Source organism: Pinus tabuliformis, chromosome 5_2, assembly GCF_031772625.1.
Source record: "Pinus tabuliformis cultivar Carrire ecotype Pingquan chromosome 5_2, CPIR1, whole genome shotgun sequence".
In the NCBI taxonomy this organism is placed as follows: domain Eukaryota; kingdom Viridiplantae; phylum Streptophyta; class Pinopsida; order Pinales; family Pinaceae; genus Pinus; species Pinus tabuliformis.
The window spans coordinates 800,100,902-800,121,388 of NC_142306.1; positions in this window are offsets into that span (position 1 = coordinate 800,100,902).

Here is a 20,487-nt window from a genome sequence, read left to right on the forward strand (position 1 = left end):
ATTTATGATTTTGATCTATGATGGTCATGTTTTGAGCTAACCTAATGTGATATTTTTATACATGTTGATTTGGTCAAATATGTTAGTTCGACTTGTTGTGACAGGAAGTAAATAGGGTTGCAAGTGTACCTTATTGATGAGCTACCAATGAGGTATGACGTGAATTTAGTTCAATTTATTTTAAATCTAATGGAATGTTTGTGCTTGGTTAAGGAAGAACAAAAATGCCCGATTGGATGGTTGAAATCAACTGCAAGAATTAGTAGCAATAGCAAAGGAATTGAAATAGGCAGCAGTATGTTGGTAAAGTACTTCAGGAGCAGTTTCGTTGTGGGACACTCATACCTAATAGTGTCCATTGATTGCCATGAGCATGTTATGACCAGTATGATGGTTTTGAGGCAGGGATATGCCTTGGTTCTTGTATCTTCTGATGCGAGGAAGCCTTGCCAAGGGATGGAATTCTCGAGATGGGGGTGCCAACGAAACTTGGAATGTGAGTGACTACACATAAGGGGTGACCAGAGTGCCTAAGGGACATGGAAAATTTTAGGGGCTAATATTTGCAGGTGGGCTAATTTTCCATGAATTTTCCAAAAAAAAAAATTCGCCAATTTCCATTTTTAATAAAAATGATTTGCCCAAATTTTACAATATAAAATTATTTGACCTTAAAAATTGCCAACAATATAGAGAGAGTATATATTAAATCATTATAAATTTGAATAATTTGATAAATACATCAATAATTTTTTTATAGTTTATATATTAGGGACTAGTCAGATTCGCCAATGTTTTTAAACTTCAAGATAATTTTCCATCCTTAAAATTTTCCCTGCTGAGGGACTGTGTAAAAGAGAAGGGAAGGTAGGGGAATGGATTTGTTTTGGTCATTAGCATTGCCATATGGAATCAAATGCACATTGGGAGTGTGCCCTGGAACAATGAGCTGGTAATTGTTAAGTGAGAGGAAAAGTGGCACTGGATTATAGCATTGGACATTGGATATATCTTTGACTTCGACAGTGGATTCTGGACTTCCTAGGAATTAGGAGGTGAATCCTGGTATTACTTTTAGGGTGGAGGTTTGAGCCTATGGATCCCCTTGTTACGGAAGCAGGCATCGTATACTTTTATGTTATGAAACCAAATCACAAAAAGATAGTAAAGATAGATCAATGACTTCAAAATCAGCCTCTTCGAGGGGGAAACCTCCTTTACGTTACACAAATGAACAATTCTTGGATGATGCAAATGACAATACCTCATTTCTATATATAGGTGTTCGGTCCCTATAATACTAGTGATTACCCCATTACTATTGTAGTTATACCCCTTATTAATATTGTTGTGCCCTTATTGCCCCCATATTGTTATTACTGTGCCCCATAGAATCCCTCTATTGTTATTTTTGCGGCTTTATATTATTATTGTTAGGTCGGCTGGATTATATTGTGACTCCTTAGACTCCTATATATAGAAAGGAGGTTTTGTCATTTGAATGAGAAAAGAATTGTTCATTTATGTAATGTAAAGGAGGTTGCCCCCTCAAAGAGGCTGAGTTCTAAGGCGTTGATCTATCCTTTCTATCTTTTCTTGAGCTGGTTTCATAACATTTGGTATCAGAGCTTTGTATTCTAGGGTTTCGCTGGTCCAAACAGGTCATCGTGGCATTTTCGCTATAATTGTTTTTTCTGTGACGTTTCAGAAGTCGCAAAAAAAACCCATTTGAGAAGAAATCGCGCTGAACCTTGGGTCCTAATTTCAGAGCTTTTCACGCGATATTTGCGGAGATATGATCTGAGGAAGTTGGTCTTTTTGCAGACTCCTGAATTACATTCAAAACAGGTGACCTAGGGAAAATTGTCATAACTTTCTCTCTGGGGATCAGATTGAAATTTTGTAAGAAGGTACAGAAAGAGGACAAACTGTAGTTTCTTGTATGCATTTTTCAGATCCAAAGGTCGAAACAGTGACTCGTGGCACGTCGTACAAGTTCGCTCTACGGAACTAGTCTATAATCAAGTCACTGTGGGAGATTTCGCATAACTCTTCCTTGGAGAATCCAATTTGGGTCAGACTTGTGGCATTGGAAAGAGGACACAGAGGGCTACTGCAGGTCACAAATTCAAAATTATATGATTGAAAAGTACAGAGATAAATCAGAGGCAATATCGAGCTCCTACAAAGTGAAAAAAGGTGTGTAGATTTTCTTAATTTTTTGCTTAAGCTTGGTTTGAAAATTTATTTTGAAGGAATGCAAAGGGCATAATAGAGCATTATTATCGGTAACTGATGCCCCGAGAAAAGAAAATGCAAACACTTAGTAAGGAACCTGAAAGCTCTAGCATGACTCATGAAGAAGAAGAAGAAGAAATGCTATATGATATATCAAAATTACAAGAACAAGTGCAACGAGTGTCACTTGCACAAAAAGCAACATAATCTAAGATGGATGGTTTAAGGAAAGATGTAGAAGCTAATATGGATGGTTTAAAGAAAGGCGTAGAAGATAAGATGGATGGCATGGAAGCTAAGGTGAATGGACGCTAAAATTGATGGCATGGATGATAAGATGGAAGAATTGAAGATAAATATGAATAAGTTGCTACAAGAAATGGTCACTAAGGGTGAAAGGGTACTAAAGGAAACTCATGACGAGAACAAAATAAATGTTAATCATGATTCCATAGACTCTAATGTTGGATCGAAGACTCACCATGTTCCAAAAATCGATATGAGGAAGTTTGATGGCAAGGATCCCGCCACATGGATATTACAGATGGAGCAATTCTTCGATCTCAATAATGTGCAAAACACACAAAAGGTACGTATGGCAACTTTATATTTGGAACCAAATTAGTTTGTATGGTATCAATGGCTTTGCTCTCGTAAACAATTTATCACTTGGGCAATTTTTACGGAAGAATTGATAGCACATTATGAGGATACAAAAAGCAACACTTTTTTTAGCCAATTGATAAGTCTCAAACAAAAGGGTTCAATAATGGAGCACATTGAGGAGTTCCAAAAATTGAACATAAGGGTAAAAGATATTCCAGAGGAGCATAGGATTGATGTGTTCATAGGATCTTTAAAGGATAATATCCAACATGATGTTCGCCTTTGGGAACCTGATTCATTACTATTAGAGAAGGCATTCAAGTTAGCAAGAAAAATGGAAAGCAAAATTATGGCAACCAGGAAGCATACCACTCACAACTATAAAGACGGAAGTGTTGTTGCCCCTAGTCTTCCACAACCTATAAGGTTGACACCACAACAATTGGAAGAAAAAAGAGCAAAAGGGCTTTGTTACAGTTGTGATAGCAAATACACTAAAGGTCATAAGTGTGCTGAGAAGAAATTATTCTACATAGATTGTGAAGAGGAAGAAGAAAAGGAGCAAGAAAGGTCAAAAGAAGAGGATATACTCCAGGAACAAAGCCTAGATGAAGAAAAAATAAATCTGACCATATCTTGTAATGCATTGGCAGGAATTACCACTCCTCAAACCATCAAGATACAAGGACAAATCAAGAAGAAAAAGGTAATAGTGTTGATTGATTCAGGAAGCACCCACAATTTTATTCATTGTAAGGTAGCAAAAGAATTGAATTGCTTCCTATATCCAGCACCAGAGTGTCAAGTGATGATTGCAAATGGAGGAACAATAAATTGCTCTGGAAAGTGCCATAATATCAAGCTATCCATGGGAGAATATGTATTGACTAGCCCAATGCTTTCCATTCCAATGGGAGGTGCTGATGTTGTACTAGGAGTCCAATGGCTACAATCTTTGGGTACAATAGCTTTTAATTTTCAAGAAATTTTCATCAAATTTTCTACGGAAGGAAAGGAAGTTGAATTAAGGGGTATTGCAGGGAAACCAAGAAAGATAATCAGCTCTAATGGTATGACAAAGCTTCTTAAAAAGGAGCAAAGAGGTGTAATTGCACAATTATGTTCACTAGATGTTTCCACATCGGAATCATCTATTTCTCCAGATCTCCAAAAAGTCCTGGACAATCATTCCAAGGTATTTGAGACTCCCAAAGGTCTCCCACCTAGGTGTGATCATGATCATGCTATTCATCTGATTCCAGGAAGTGTTCCTCCAAACATCAGGCCGTACAGATATCCCTATGTCCAAAAGAGTGAAATTGAACGTATGGTTGCAGAAATGCTAGAGGCTGGTATAATTCAACCGAGTCAAAGTTCTTTATTTGCTCCAGTAGTATTGGTGCACAAGAAGGATGGATCATGGCGCATGTGTCCAGATTATAGGGAGCTCAACAAGCTCACTATTAAAGATAAGTTCCCCATTCCTATCATTGATGAATTACTGGATGAATTGCATGGATCAATTTACTTCACCAAGTTGGATCTTCGTTCAGGATATCATCAAATCAGAATGAAGACTGAAGACATTCTGAAAACAACATTTAGAACTCATGAGGGTCATTATGAATTTTTGGTCATGCCTTTTGGCCTTACCAATGCACCTTCAACATTTCAAGGTTTGATGAATTCAATTTTCAAACCATTCCTTAGAAAATTTGTGTTAGTATTTTTTGATGATATACTAATCTACAACAAGTCTTGGAAGGATCATGTTGAACATGTTGATAGGGTGCTACAACTATTGGAGGAGAAACAATTATATGCAAAAAGATCCAAATGTTTCTTTAGAGTCCAGGAGGTGGAATATCTGGGTCATATTGTATCTCATGAAGGAGTTAAGGTAGACCCTAGAAAAATTAAAGCCATTAAGGAATGGAAAATCCCCACATCCATAAAGCATCTGCGAGGATTTCTCGGGTTGACAGGGTATTATCGCAAGTTTGTTAAGAATTATGGGAGAATAGCAGCACCTCTAACAACATTATTGAAGAAAGATGCATTTTCATGGACTTCGGAAGCAACAAAGGCCTTTGAACATCTTAAAGAGGCAATGTGCCAAGCACCGGTCTTAGCTACACTGGACTTCACAAAAACCTTTATTGTGGAATGTGATGCTTTAGGAAATGGAATTGGTGCTATTCTAATGCAAGATGAAAGACCCATTTCTTTTGAAAGTCGTCCAATCAAGGGAAAGTTTTTAAGCAAAGCTATTTATGAGAAGGAAATGTTGGCAATACTCCATGCACTTAAGAAATGGCGACCCTACCTAATGGGAAGACACTTCAAGGTAAAAACGAATCATGATAGCCTTAAATACTTTTTAGAACAAAGATTATCCTCTAAAGAGCAACAAAAGTGGGTCACAAAGATGTTGGGTTATGACTTTGAAATAATCTACAAAAAAGGGAAGAAAAATGTGGTGGCAGATGCACTCTCAAGAAAGGATGATGATGTGGAAGCATTGTTGTGCGCAATTTCTATTATCCAACCAGATTGGATAAATGAAGAAAGGGAGGAATGGAAGAATGACGAAGAAGTGTGGGCACTTATTCAAAAGTTACAACAAGATTCCAATACGTCTGATACATTTAGCTGGCAAAATGATTCGTTATGGTACAAAGATCGCTTATACCTCTGTAAGAATTCCCAGCTAAAACAAAAGATTCTTATGGAATTGCACACTTCTCCCTTAGGAGGGCACTCAGGATTTTTAAAAACTTACCACAGGGTTAAGAAGGATTTTTTTTGGGATGGCCTTAAATCAGATATTCAAAAGTTTGTGGCGGAATGTTTGGTTTGCCAACAAAATAAAGTTGAAACAATTAAGACACCGGGTCTATTACAACCTTTATCCATTTCAAGCCAACGTTGGGAGGAAGTTTCAATGGATTTTATCACATGTTTACCCAAGTCTGAGGGAAAGAGTGTCATCATGGTGGTAGTTGATAGACTTACCAAGTATGCACACTTTTGTGCATTATCACATCCATTTAAAGCTAGTACAGTTTCTACTGCATTTATGGAAACAATTCAAAAGCTACATGGAAACCCAAAGATTATTGTAAGTGACAGAGATCCCATTTTCACTGGAAATTTTTGGACATAATTATTTTCTTGTCTTGGTACTCAGTTAGCTCATAGCTCATCTTATCATCCTCAATCTGATGGGAAAACTGAGATAGTAAACAAATTTTTGGAAGGATATCTTCGTTGCTTTGTATCTGATAAACAGACACAATGGGTCAAATGGTTGCCTCTGGCTGAATGGTGGTATAACACTTCCTTCCATACAACAACAAAAATGACCCCATTTATGGCACTTTATGGGTATCAACCACCATCCATCACATCATATTTAAGAGAAAATTCTAAGGTTCAGGCAGTAGAACATCACATCGAACATCAACAACAAGTCTTCCAACTCTTAAAGGATAACCTCGTGTTGGCACAGAATAGAATGAAACTACAGGCAGATCAACATCCCAGTGAAAGAAGTTTTAATGTAGGTGATTGGGTATTCCTACGGCTACAACCATATAAGCAAATGTCCCTCAAGCAAGCTAATAAGGATAATAAATTATCACCAAAGTATTATGGTCCGTACAAGGTGTTGCAAAAGATTGGTACTATGGCATACAAATTGGAGCTTCCTGCAGCTTCTCGATTGCACCCAGTTTTCCATGTTTCATGTTTAAAGAAGGTTATAGGCGACAAGCTCCCAGTTCAAACAATATTGCCAGAACTTGACGAGGAAGGAAAAATTATATTGGAACCGGAAGCAGTCACAGAAACAGGAATACGACAGCTACGAAATCGATCAATTTCAGAGTATCTTATCAAGTGGAAGAACTTATCTGCTGAAGATTCCACATGGGAGGATGAGAATTTTATACAGAAGTATCCAGAACTACTCAAGCGTTGAGGACAACACTTTTTTGAAGGAGAGGGGCATGTTGGGTCCCTATAATACTAGTGATTACCCCATTACTATTGTAGTTATACCCCTTATTAATATTGTTGTGCCCTTATTGTCCCCATATTGTTATTACTGTGCCCCATAGAATCCCTCTATTGTTATTTTTGTGGCTTTATATTATTATTGTTAGGTCGGCTAGATTATATTGTGACTCCTTAGACTCCTATATATAGAAAGGAGGTTTTGTCATTTGAATGAGAAAAGAATTGTTCATTTATGTAATGTAAAGGAGGTTGCCCCCTCGAAGAGGCTGAATTCTAAGGCGTTGATCTATCCTTTCTATCTTTTCTTGAGCTGGTTTCATAACAATAGGAGGCTAAGCAGTCCCAATATAATCAGATCCTACAAAACAATAGTATTGTATGGGCACAACAATAAGAATAGTGGGCTTCTATGGGGCACAATAATAACAACATTGGGGCTACATGGGCACAACAATACAATAAGGGGGTTGCACTAATAGCAATAGGGGGCTACACTAGTAGTATAGGGACCTAACATGCCCTTCTCCTTCAAAAAGTGTTGTCCTCAACGCTTGAGTAGTTCTAGATGCTTCTGTATAAAATTCACATCCTCCCATGTGAAATCTTCAGTGGGTAAGTTCTTTCACCTGATAAGATACTCTGAAATTGATCAATTTCATAGCTGTCGGGTTCTGGTTTCCGTGACTACTTCAGGTTCCAATATGATTTTTCATTCCTCGTCAAGTTCTGGCAATATTTTTTGGAGAGGGAGCTTGTCACCTATAACCTTCTTTAAGCATGAAACATGGAGAGCTGGGGGCACTCGAGAAGATGTAGGAAGCTCCAATATGTATGCCATAGTACCAATATTTTGCAACACCTTGTAAGGACCATAGTACTTTGGTGATAATTTATTATCCTTCTTAGCTTACTTGAGGGACATTTGTTTGTATGTTTGTAGATGTATAAATACCCAATCACCTACATCAAAACTTCTTTTTGTGCGATGTTGATTTACCTATTTTTTCATTCTATTTTGTGCCAAAGTGAGGTTATCCTTTAAGATTTGGAGAACTTGTTGTTGTTGAGGGTCTACCGTAACACCTTCATGAGATACAATATGACCCAAATATTCCACCTCTTGTACTCCAAATAAACATTTGGAGGTTTTTGCATATAATTATTTCTCCTCCAATAATATGGGCACTCTATCAACATGTTGAACATGATCCTCCCAAGACTTGTTGTAGATTAGTATATCATCAAAAAATACTAACACAAATTTTCTAAGGAGGGGTTTGAAAATGGAATTCATCAAACCTTGAAATGTAGAAGGTGGATTGGTAAGGCCAAAAGGCATGACCAAAAATTGTAATGACCCTCATGAGTTCTAAATGTTGTTTTCAGAATGTCTTGAGTCTTCATTCTGATTTGATGATATCCTGCATGAAGGCCTAACTTGCTGAAATAAATTGCTCCATGCAATTCATCTAATAATTCATCAATGAGAGGAATGGGAATTTATCTTTAATAGTGAGTTTGTTAAGCTCCCTATAATCCAGAAACATGCACCATGATCCATCCTTCTTGTGCACCAATACTAATGGAGAAAAGAAAGAACTTTGACTAGGTTGAATTATACCAACCTCTAGCATTTCTGCAACCATACATTCAATTTCACTGCTTTCTACATAGGGATATCTGTAAGGCCTGATGTTTGGAGGAACTCTTCCTGGAATCAAATAAATAGCATGTTCATGATCATGAATAGGTGGGAGGCCTTTGGGAGTCTAAAATACCTTGAAATGATTGTCCAAGACTTTTTGGAGATTTGGAGAAATAGATGATTTCGACTTGGGAACCTTTAGTGAACATAATTGTGCAATTACGCCTCGTTGTTCCTTATTTAGAAGCTTTGTCATGCCGTTAGAGCTGATTATGTTTCCCAGTTTCCCTACGGTACCCCTTAATTCAACTTCCTTTCCTTATAAAAAAAAATTTCAAGAAAAATTCTTGAAAATTAAAAGTTATCGTACCCAAATATTGTAGCCATTGAACTCCTAATACAACATCAACACCACCCATTAAAATGGAAAACATTGCCCTATTCAATACATATTCTCCCATGGATAGCTTTATATTATGGCACTTTCCACAGAAACTTATGGTTTTTCCATTTGCAACCATCACTTGACACTCTAGTGTTGAATATAGGAAGCAATTCAATTCCTTCGCTATCTTACAATAAATAAAATTATGGGTACTACCTGAATCAATCAATACTATTGCCTTTTTCTTCTTGATATGTCCTTCTATCTTGATAGTTTGAGGAGTGGTTATTCAGGGCAATAAATTACAAGATATGGTTAGATTCGTTTCTTCTTTCTCTGGGCTTTGTTCCTAGTGTGTATCCTCTTCTTTTGATATTTCTTGTTCCTTTTCTTCTTCCTCTTCACAATCTATGTAAAATAATTTCTTCTCAACACACTTTTGACCTTTAGTGTATTTTCTATCACAACTATAACAAAGCCCCTTTTCTCTTTTTTCTTCCAATTGTTGTGGTGTCAACCTTGTAGGTTGTGGAAGGCTAGGGGAAACAACACTTTCATCTTTATAGTTGTTATTGGTAGGCTTCCTTGTTGCCATAATTTTTCTTTCAATTTTTCTCGTCAGCCTGAATGCCTTCTCCAATGAATCAGGTTCCCAAATGTGAACCTCATGTTGGATGTTATCATTTAATGTCCCTATGACCACATCAATCATATGCTCCTATGTAATATATTTTACCCTTATATTGAATTTTTGGAAGTCCTCAATGTGATCCACCATTGAACCTTTTTGTTTGAGATTTTTCAATTAGCTAAAAAAAGTGTTGCATTTTGTATCCTCATAATGTGTATCATTTCTTCTGTAAAAATTGCCTAAGTGACAATTTTTTTATGAGAGCAAAGCCATCAATACCATACAAATTGATTGGGTTCCAAATATAAAGTTTGAATGTGCACCTTTTGTGTGTTTTGCACATTATGGAGATCGAAATATTCTCCATCTGTAAATCCATGTTACGGGATCCTTGCCATCAAACTTCCTCATATCGATCTTTGGAATGTGGTGGGTCTTTATTCCAACATTAGAGTCTATGAAATCATGATTAACATTTCTTTCGTTCTCATTATGATTTTTCTCTACGACCTTTTCGTCATTAGGAGGCCTTTCTTGTAGCAACTTTTTCAAGCCTTCCTTCAAACCTTCCACGTCCTTTTTCAAATCTTCAATGTTGTCATTCTTCAAATCATGATTAACATTTATTTGTTCTCATTATGTGTTTGCTCTACTACCTTTTCGCCATTAGGAAGCCTTTCTTGTAGTAACTTTGTCAAACCTTCCTTCCAACCTTCCATGTCTTTCATACCATCCATCTTATATTCGACTTCTTTCTTTAAACCATCCATCTTAGATTCTGTTACTTTTTGTGAGAGTGAATTTTGTTGCACTTGGTCTCGTAATTTTGATATATCATGTTGCATTTCTTCCTATTCTTCATGAGTCATGCTAGTGCTTTCAAGTTTCTTACTAGGTGTTTCCATTTTATTTCCTCAGGGCATCAATTAATGATAATTATGCGTCACTATGCCCTTTGAATTCATTCAAACTAATGTTTCAAACCAAACTTATGCAAAATTAAGAAAAAAAAAAACTACACACCTTTTTTCACTTTGTAGGAGCTCAATATTGAATCTATTGTATCTCTGAAATTTCCAAGGTTTGAAATTAAGAAATGTGGTAGCCTCTGAGTCCTCTTTCCAATGCCACCAGTCTGATAAAAATTGGATTCTCCAAGGAAGCGTTATGCCCAATCTCCCAAGATGACTTGATTATACACTTTTTTAGTAGATCGAACTTGTACGAAGTGCCACGTGTCACTCTTTCAACCTTCATATCCTAAAATGATGCACATAAAACTAAATTCCATCCTATTTCTATAATTTTTTATGAAATTTCAATCTGATACTCAAAGAGAAATTTATTATGATTTTCCCAAGGTCACCTGTTTGGGATGTAATTCGGGAGCCAGCAAAATCCCTAACTTCCTTGGATCATATCTCCGAAAATATAGCGATAGAAGATATGAAATTTATACACGAGCTTCCTCTAGATTTAGGCTCAAATGGGTTTTTATTTTAGAGTTTGAACCTTCGTAGAACAATAATTATAGCAAAAATTCCACGATGATATGTTTTTGATGGAATTCTGGAGCTTGCAAAAACCCTAACTTGGTAAGCTTAATAAAAAGGCCTATGAGGATCAATTGGTAAGCTAATGTTGGTTTTGTGATGTCTAACCATTAGGTGGAATCAATGTCTGATGGGTTGAGGTGGATGGTGTCTAGAAACCCTGGATGAGTTTTGATTCATTTATTCTATGAGATCCCACATTCATGTTTGGTATATGGCACAGAGGTGAATGGCTAAAGAGAGATTTGGCTCAACCATTCTATGGTCAGGTGGAATGTGGGAGCCCCATCCCACGTTTGGATTTTGCATAATTAATGAAGGGTTATTTCTCCTTGTATTTCTATGATAATTTTTATAGATTATATGTGGTCTATATGGCTGTATTTTCATTGCTATTTGTGTCCCTATTATATTGGTTATTTATGTGTTTTATGGCAGCAACTATGTATGGATCTCATCATGTTTCTACTTGTATATGAATGAACAATGTATTTATGACCTCATGGATAAAATGGCAGCTAATGTGATAAGGAACAATGATTCATAGTGAATCTCAGATAAGTATGAGACCTCTATGCATAGAACTGTGAATTACACCTGTAGATTACACATTTTCAATATGTTTGACGAAATCCCTGTCATGGCTAGGAGGGGTCCAATCAAGGTCTTGAACAAGTATTTTCTTTAGTATTTTCATTCCATGTTATTTTACTCATTTGAAGAGATGGTTCAATTTTGGGTAGTGACCTGGGCTCTGGGCCTAAAAAGGTGGCTTAAATCCTAGATTCGTTGGCATAACACTGAAAATTTTCGTCTCTCATCGTTGGAAAGAAAGTCTGTGAGAGAAACTATAGGGTTACAGTAGCATGCATGCCTTGTCATGGGAGTGACTTTGGATTTAATTCATCTAAATTCTATGTTAACTCAGGGGTTGGGCACCTTGATTGGTGGATTAGCTCTTGGGGGTCCTGAAGCACCTGAGGGAGGTCTGCTTGTTGTGTTTCCATTGGTTCCACTTCCTTAACATGACCTAGGAGGTCAAATCATATCATACTGGCCTCTCATCGCATGTTTTCCCCAACTAGCTAGTTGCTTGGGTAGATGTGGGAGGAGGGTGTTACATAATGAGTCTTGTTGGGTAGTGAAGGCCCCATGTAACGGTTTTGGGGCTTAAAGCCTAGAAGTTTGGGAAATAATACTGTAAATCTCTGAAATGCGTGGAGCATGAAATGTAATAGGTCGAGTCAAGGGGTTGTCCGCCCAAAAATAATATAGAATAATAGGGAGTAGGTTGGTCTGCCCATGGTCCACGGACCATGGGAATGTATAAATAGAGCGAGGCTCTAAGGGTAGAAGTTAGTTTTTGGCTGGAGCACAGTGTTATGGGATTTTGAAAGTAAGTGTGCTCTAAGTCTGTACGTCCGGGTCATCAAGTGTTAGTAGTTGGATAGAGGCTCTGCAGCTGTGTGCACGGAGGCCTGATAGAGTCCACTACTGTGTGCGGACCCATGCAGCTATGTGAGCAGGGCAGGAAGTGAATTGTATTGAATCCAGAATATTAATAAAGATAAGTTGGTTCTAAAATACTGTGTAAACTCTGAAACATTGTGGTTCTAGTTCATTTCTAGTTTATATATCTATGTGCTATGCTTATGTTATGAATTTATGCAAATCTATAACATTTCTGGGCGCGTGTATTGGTTATCTCTATTAAATAGTTGCTTAAAGAAAGTAAGGAGTAGATCTGATCTATAACGAACTCCTAAATAATAACTATTAAGGAAGTTCCTTGTTCCGGATCTACATGAAAGTAAAGTGGCGCGAGGCCACAAAACGGTTCACAACCCCTCCAGACCGCATCAAGACATCCCAAGGGTGTGGAAACCTGGTTCCAGCACCCTCCCCTACTACCTCAGGTGAGACCTCAGTCCGCACTCTGCGGGCTGTTGTCGAAAGGGCCGGTAGCTGTGGGATTTGTTTGGCTAATAACTCTTTTGAACCTGGGTCAGGGCCTAATAAGCCAACAAATGGTTCCATTGCCAGGACCGGGATCTGCCTAAGGGATGTCTGATGTTGGGATGCTAGAACCCTATGAAGAAAGAGTATGAGGATTCATTGGATCAGGAGCGATACGAGTTCATAGTAGGTCCTAGCACACCGACGCACAAACTAAAGGTTAAACATGATGAGTGCGATCCAGTTGCCGGTATTCAAAGGAGAAGGAAGTGAAGATCTAGAACAATTTTGGTTCATAGTAAGGGCAGTATGGGAAGCGCACGGAGTTACGGATGATAACATCAAAAAGGCCACCTTGGTTAGCGCACTGTAGGACCACGCGCTGACATGGTATATAAAGTACTCAAGCGATCACTCGAATGCGGGAACAACGGAGATCCAGGCTGAATTGAAAAAAGAATTTAGCTGGCCGAAATCAGAGACGCAATCGATCATCGGGTTCAAGGAGATCATGATGCTACCTGGTGAAACCCCATGGGATCTGGATCAGAGATTGAAGGGTACAATCTGCGAGGCTAACATGATGCTGATAGATGCGCAGCACTGCTCATGGTTTGTGGCATCGTTGACACCACATCTGAGGACGACATTGTCACAGCAAAAGATCTCAACCCAAGCTAAAGCATTGGAGATAGCGATGAGATTGCATGAAGCTCCAATGCAGGATCCGGGGTTGGGAGTTCAGCAAATCCACGCACAAATACAAAACCCATGTTTAGAAATGCAGAGTTTCAGACAAGAAAAGGTGCCCCAGACAAAGGCCTGGGAGGAAGTGTGGTGTATAAAATGCAGAAGCTAGGGCCACGATAAGGATCACTGTCCGGTCATTGCGAACTATGTGGCAGCAGGGGGACTAACACCATTGCGACTAGAGGCACAAGCGAGGCCAAGCGCGGTACCCTCGCTCTAGTGCGCAATCTGTCAGGTGGGAGGAAAGCACAACATGTACAACTGTCATCTACTACCAAAATTTAACCAGACCCCCCAGCAGCTATTTTGCAACTTTTGCAGATCGGTGGGCCACAAGGAGCGAGACTGCCGTAGTTATCAATTATTGATGGACCGATCACCTGCCTGCAGAATGCAAACTGAAGCGCGAGGTTAGGATCCAGCTGTGATAACGTGAGGTGGGTTCTAGAGATGTGGACAAGGACGGGGAGGAATGGCGCCAGGAAGGGGTCGTGGGCAACTAATCTGTTACAATTGTGGAGGACCAGGGAACTATGCACAAGATTGTACCAACCCAACCAAAATATCGTGCCCCTACTGCGAGCAGTTCGGTCATGAAATGATAGATTTCCCCACACTGATAGCGTAGATTCATAAAAAAAGGGCAACACAACCTACGGCGATGCAGAACATCCAGATTATGAGGTCCGAACATTGCGAGGCAGAACCCAACGTGAACATGATGCTCAGAAGTGGCATGGCCACAGGGGAGGATAAGCGAAAACTAATCAAGGGTGACACAGGGGTTCACAAGGAGATATGTCTGGAAGCTAGGAAGAGCTTCGCGGAGGTCTCTACCACAGGTAGTAAGGATCAACTTGAGTCAGAAAGGGATCCCTCGATGCTAACTACCTTTTTAGAGACATGCATGAAATTTCTTCGTGATAATAGGTTACTTAAAGGATTACAAGAGATGATAACTAGGTGCACAGGGTCGGGTGAACCTTGCGTGGTTCGAAAATTGGGGAAACATGCTTCGCGTACTAGGCGGGAAATGCTATTAACGACACAAATTAGTGACTATGAGATGGATCAGATCATTTTGGACTTGAGCTCAGATGCAAATGTACTACCTAAACAAACTTGGGAGCCCATGGGCAAGCCCACACTACAATGGTATCCTATTCAATTGCGACTAACGAACCAACAAAGATCCTGCCCATGGGAAGACTGTAAGGAATTACAGTAGATATAGAAGGTGCGAGCACTTGAACAAACTTTGAGGTAATAGAAATCATGGGTGAAAGTAGTCCTTACCCTGCGTTGTTAGGGATAGACTGGGCCACTGATATGAATGGGGTTATTAATTTAAAGAAGCGGAAAATGATATTTGAGAAGACGTCATCCCGCGTAGTCATTCCGCTAGACCTGGCTGAAGGACCATGTTACACTGAACCCGTGCACGACAAAGAAAGTGATGATGAACTAGATTGTATCTACAAGATTACTTCACGAAATCAAGATTGGGTCAATCCAATTGCGGAGGGAAGAATATCGTGGGGCCATGCCGAGTCCTGCACCGAAGATTCAGATGAGGAAGATGATCGGTGGCATAATCGGTTGAACGGAGTAACCATGTTGTTGGCTTATAGGGGTCTGACCTAGGTTCAAAAGAGTTATTTAGCCAAACAAATGTTGCAGCTACCGGCCCTTTCGGCAACAGCCTGTGGAGTGCAGACTGAGGTCTCACCCGAGGTAGCAGGGGAGGGTGCTGGAACCAAGTTTCCATGCCCTTGGGATGTTGTGATGTGGTCTAGAGGAATCGCGCGCCATTCTATGGTCTTGCGCTACTCTACTTTCGCGCAGATCCAGAGCAAGGCAATTCCTTAATATTTATTATTAATGAGTTGTTACATATTAGATCTACATTTTACAGTCTTTAAGTAAACGTTTAATAGAGATAACCTGTTCGCGCACCCAAAAAAGTTATAGATTTGCATAAATGCATGACATAAGCATAAACGCACAGTGTAGTATACCTAGGGGGAATAATACAGGGTACAAAGGGAGGTACCCAAGGGAATAATGTAATAATGGGATGGGCCATAGTAATAATAAGGTGGTTAACCTGTATCATGTAAGGGACTACAAGTAGTTAACAATAATGTAATGAACCCATGGTATTAGATAGATGGTATTGAGGGAACCATGGTAATGACCCATGGTATTGTATGTACGAGGCCTATATAGAGGCTAGAGACTCCCCATTGAGGGATGTCAGGGAATATTGTATGAACAGGCATATGGCTTGTGGAGTGTTCTCCTTCCTTAAGGAGTGAATGTATGGTGTTGCCCTACCTTAAGGGTTTGATCAATAAAGAAGCATTTCTATCTATTTTTATCTTGTTATTTCTTGGGTTTATTTCTATTATCATATATTTCTGGGTTAGATCTATAACAAGTGGTATCAGAGCACTTTCTTGGGCAAAGTGGAGAATTTTTTATTTTTATTTTTATTTTTTTATTTTTTATTTTATTTTTTATTTTTTATTTTTTATTTTTTATTTTTTATTTTGCAAGATTTTGTTTTGGGGCGGCGATAGTTTTCAGATCAGATATATACATTCTGGTGCAAAATCTGTAGAATCTATAAAATTATATGTGGATTTTTTGTGGAAAAATACCCAATTTGAAAAAAAAAAATAGTCAAATCGAAGTCCAAATGAGGGAGATTGCTAATTTAAAAATCAGTTGGGTTGCAGACATTTTTTCAGGGCGACGAGTTTGCGTAGTAGATCTGTACATTCTAGTGCAAAATATGCAGAATCTAATTGTAGATCTGGAATGTTTGTGAAAAAATACCCAAGTTCAAAAAAAAAATCAGTCGAATCGGAGTCCAGATGAGGGAGATATCCTTGATTTAAAATCAGCTCTTTTTTTCATAATTTTTTTGTGACGGTGAGACAGTTGCAGTGCGGATATGAAATTCCAATGCTTAGATCGAGATTTCTACCACATGAGAAGATGCAGAATGGTTGTTCCATTTCCGAAAATAGGTCATAATAGGGGTTCTGAGCAATATTGACGGAATTGTGACAATTCCAAATTTTCACCAAGTAAGTGAATTTTTCCCAAACGCTCTTCATGGCGATTCTATATTTTACAGGAAAAGATAATGGTCCTACTATTGAAGAATACATAAAAGCAAAAAGGTCAGTATTGGCACAACATTGGAGATTTGCGTTAGTGGCTCATTTTTCAAATATGAGGTGGCCACATGGTGGGAATTACAGAACAAAAAGAAGTTGTACATCCTTTCAGATGAAGAATTTGAAAAATTACTTTTAGATAGATGGTCTCATGCCAGAAAACAAGATAATGAGAAACATGTGGGGTTATTTCCTACCGGTATGTCCTTATTGCAGGTTCATGGATTGATTCAGAAGGAAAAGATGATTGTGTCTATAAATCCTAGCTGCAAGCATAATTTCATCAATGTTAATTTGGCAAAAAAATTGCAAGTTCCAGCAAAACACATTGAAAACACACAGGTTGATGATGAGGATGTCCAAGTTTATAAGGATTTGAAGCTTTCTATGGATAAGTATGTGTTGCATGGTGATTTTTATACTTCAGATATGGATAACATGGATGTTGTTTTTGGATATCCTTGGATGGAATCCGTGGGTACTATCAATATTAATGTGCAGAAGAAATTCCTGAAGCTCTGGTATAAAAAAAAAGGAAATTACATTATAGGATATTTCCATCAATAAACAGGTAGAGTCCACGGAGGCTGAAGCAGAAGATGTTCCAGGGACTAACATATCAGATGATGATCCATTGATGGTCGACAACCAAACACAAACATCAAACCAGGTACCAGAAAAATAGGTAGAGGATGAAGCAGAAAATGTTACATCAGATGAGGACTCAGTGGTTGAAGTAATATTCGAAGATAAGAAAAAACAACAGGCACCACAACAGGTACCAGATACCCATCAGGCCCCATTAGGTGGTGAATTAAAGAAATATACATCGTTGTTTAACACTTCAACATATCACCACCCACATCACCCCGCAAGAAAACAATCAACAAGATGGCAACAAATTAGCCACAAGGACAGCAACCTCCGCATGACAGATAGAGAGGAGCGAAGATCCACCTACAACACATCAACACAGAAGAGTTGCCAGGGTCAACTTCCATCTCAAGCGAGCGAGGCACCAGTTGGATCGAGGGTTCACCTTTCTCTTGGATGGCTAGATGCGCGTGCATGGTACCAGTGGACTACTCTTTTGAATAGATCTTATTATTTGTGTTCTTCCCATGTTTCAGGGACGAAACATGTTAAGGGGGGTGGAATGTATTATACCTAGGGGGGATAATATTGGGTACAAAGGGAGGTACCCAAGGGAATAATGTAATAATGGGATGGGCCATAGTAATAAATAAGGTGGTTAACACGTATCATGTAAGGGACCACAAGTAGTTAACAATAATGTAATAAGCCCATGGTATTAGATAGACGGTATTGAGGGAACCATGGTAATGACCCATGGTGTTGTATGTATGAGGCCTATATAGAGGCTAAAGACTCCCCATTGAGGGATGTCAAGGAATATTGTATGAACAGGCATATGGCTTGTGGAGTGTTCTCCTTCCTTAAGGAGTGAATGTATGGTGTTGCCCTACCTTAAGGGTTTGATCAATAAAGAAGCATTTCTATCTATTTCTATCTTATTCTTTCTTGGGTTTATTTCTATTATCATATATTTCTGGGTTAGATCTATAACACACAGATCAAACAGATATATCAACCATAAATTAACTAGATGCACAATAGTTCAGATTTAACATGGTATTTCAGAACCAACTTATCTTTTATTCAACTTTTTCGCCAATACATCTAGATCCACCCTGCGCACTCAGCTGCAGGGGTCCGCGCAGATAGTTGCGGACTCTACTAGGCCTCTGCGCACACAACTGCAGAGCCTCTATCTACCTACCAACACCCTTGACTCAGACTTACAAACACTTCAAGACTTCTTTCTTCAAAAACCCATTACATTTCAGATCCAAAAGTACATATCCTCCAAAAAACTGACTCCTAACTCTAGAGCCTTACTCTATTTATACATTTCATGGGCAGGCCGACTCTCTTCCTATTATTTTACATTATTTTTGGGAGGAAAACCCTTTGACTTAACTCATTACACTTTGCGCTTTGCGCCCTTCACGGAGTCCTTACCATACCTTTCCCAAAATTGCGGGCTTTGAGCACCCAAACTATTACGCAAGCCCTCTGCTACCCAACAGTCCCCCAACACAATCATCGTGACTCGTCCTGAGTCACTTGGCTAGTGTGACAATCTTCGCGCGGAGGTTGGTCAACAATTTCTGTGCTTCACTGGTACTTGCACCAAACTCTTCTGCCATCTGCTGTACTCGTTCAACGCGGGCCGGGACACATCAGTCTCTGTCGCAGCTACTTCCCTGGGTGCATATTCTACCTGCATGTGTGCCACCTTGTGCTCAATGGTGGTGGAAATTGCGAATGCCTCATCAAGTCATGGCTGGAGATGTCCTTTAATCACTGCTTCTTTCTGTCGGGCAGCATCAGCTTGTATTTTCAGGGCCTGGGCCTCCTTCATCTTGGCCAAGCACTATGTAACAACAACTGTTTGCGTGGTCTCTCTGACATTATCATAGGCTTGTTGGAGCTCCCTTGCCTTTGTTTCTAGGCGTTGTAGGGTGGGATCTTCCTGGAGTGACGTGAGCATAATAAGTGACTGAGCCAACAAGTCAGTGCATTCCTTCATGGAACGTGTGATCGTTTCCCGGCCAGAGTTAGTGATGCTTTTGCGCTACTCGGTGACCTCTGGTGGCGTTGAAGGCTATACCTACAGTTTCAACTCTGCAATTTGCAAACTAAGATCCAATTGAATCCTTGCGGCCTCTCCTTTGCTTCACGAAACCCACTAGCCAACTTGTGGATCCGTATGCCAACAGGAAACTTGGCTGCAATCTCCAGCTTAGGGGCACACGAACATGCTTCCCCTACCAGTTTCTCCAACTACTGACTCTGTGCGACGGCTTCATCCCATTGGAGTCTCAGTTGTTCTATATTAATTCTTTATTCACTGAGTACCTATTCCACGCATCCTTCCCTGGTGCAGAGCTCCATCGTGGAGCTGTCCTGGAGCTAGTACAAGCTTTTGCGTGGGAGGGCAGGCAAATTTAATCCAAGCCCTGTAAGCCGTCCTACCACAGCTTCGTCCTCCGCATTTTTTGTTATCAATGCACCTGTTTGGATCACGATAGTAGGAGCCATCTGGGCCTTCAGCAGCTGCTCTGTAGCTGACATACTTGTAACCCCATGAGTAGTGATGGTTCCCGTCTGCACTTCCCGTGTCCCAAGTCCCTATATGTGTGCACGAAGCTCCCCCAACAAAATTTGTTGCTTCAACATGGCCTCGTTGATTGCTTCTCGGGTGGCTTCATGAACTGTGTCCCCGATGTCACCTAGGTTTCCCTCGGCCAATGTGGTCAGTTATTCGTCCCATTTAGATGCCTAGGCCTTCTTCCATGACTTCGTCTGTTCTGTTGGTAGTGGGCGTTTTAAGGGTGCACCCGTGGTGGTTAACGGTGTTCCTTCCAACCCGATCTCCGTGGCCGTCTATGTGGGCACCTTCTGATCACTTTCATCCTTTGTTGTCGCAG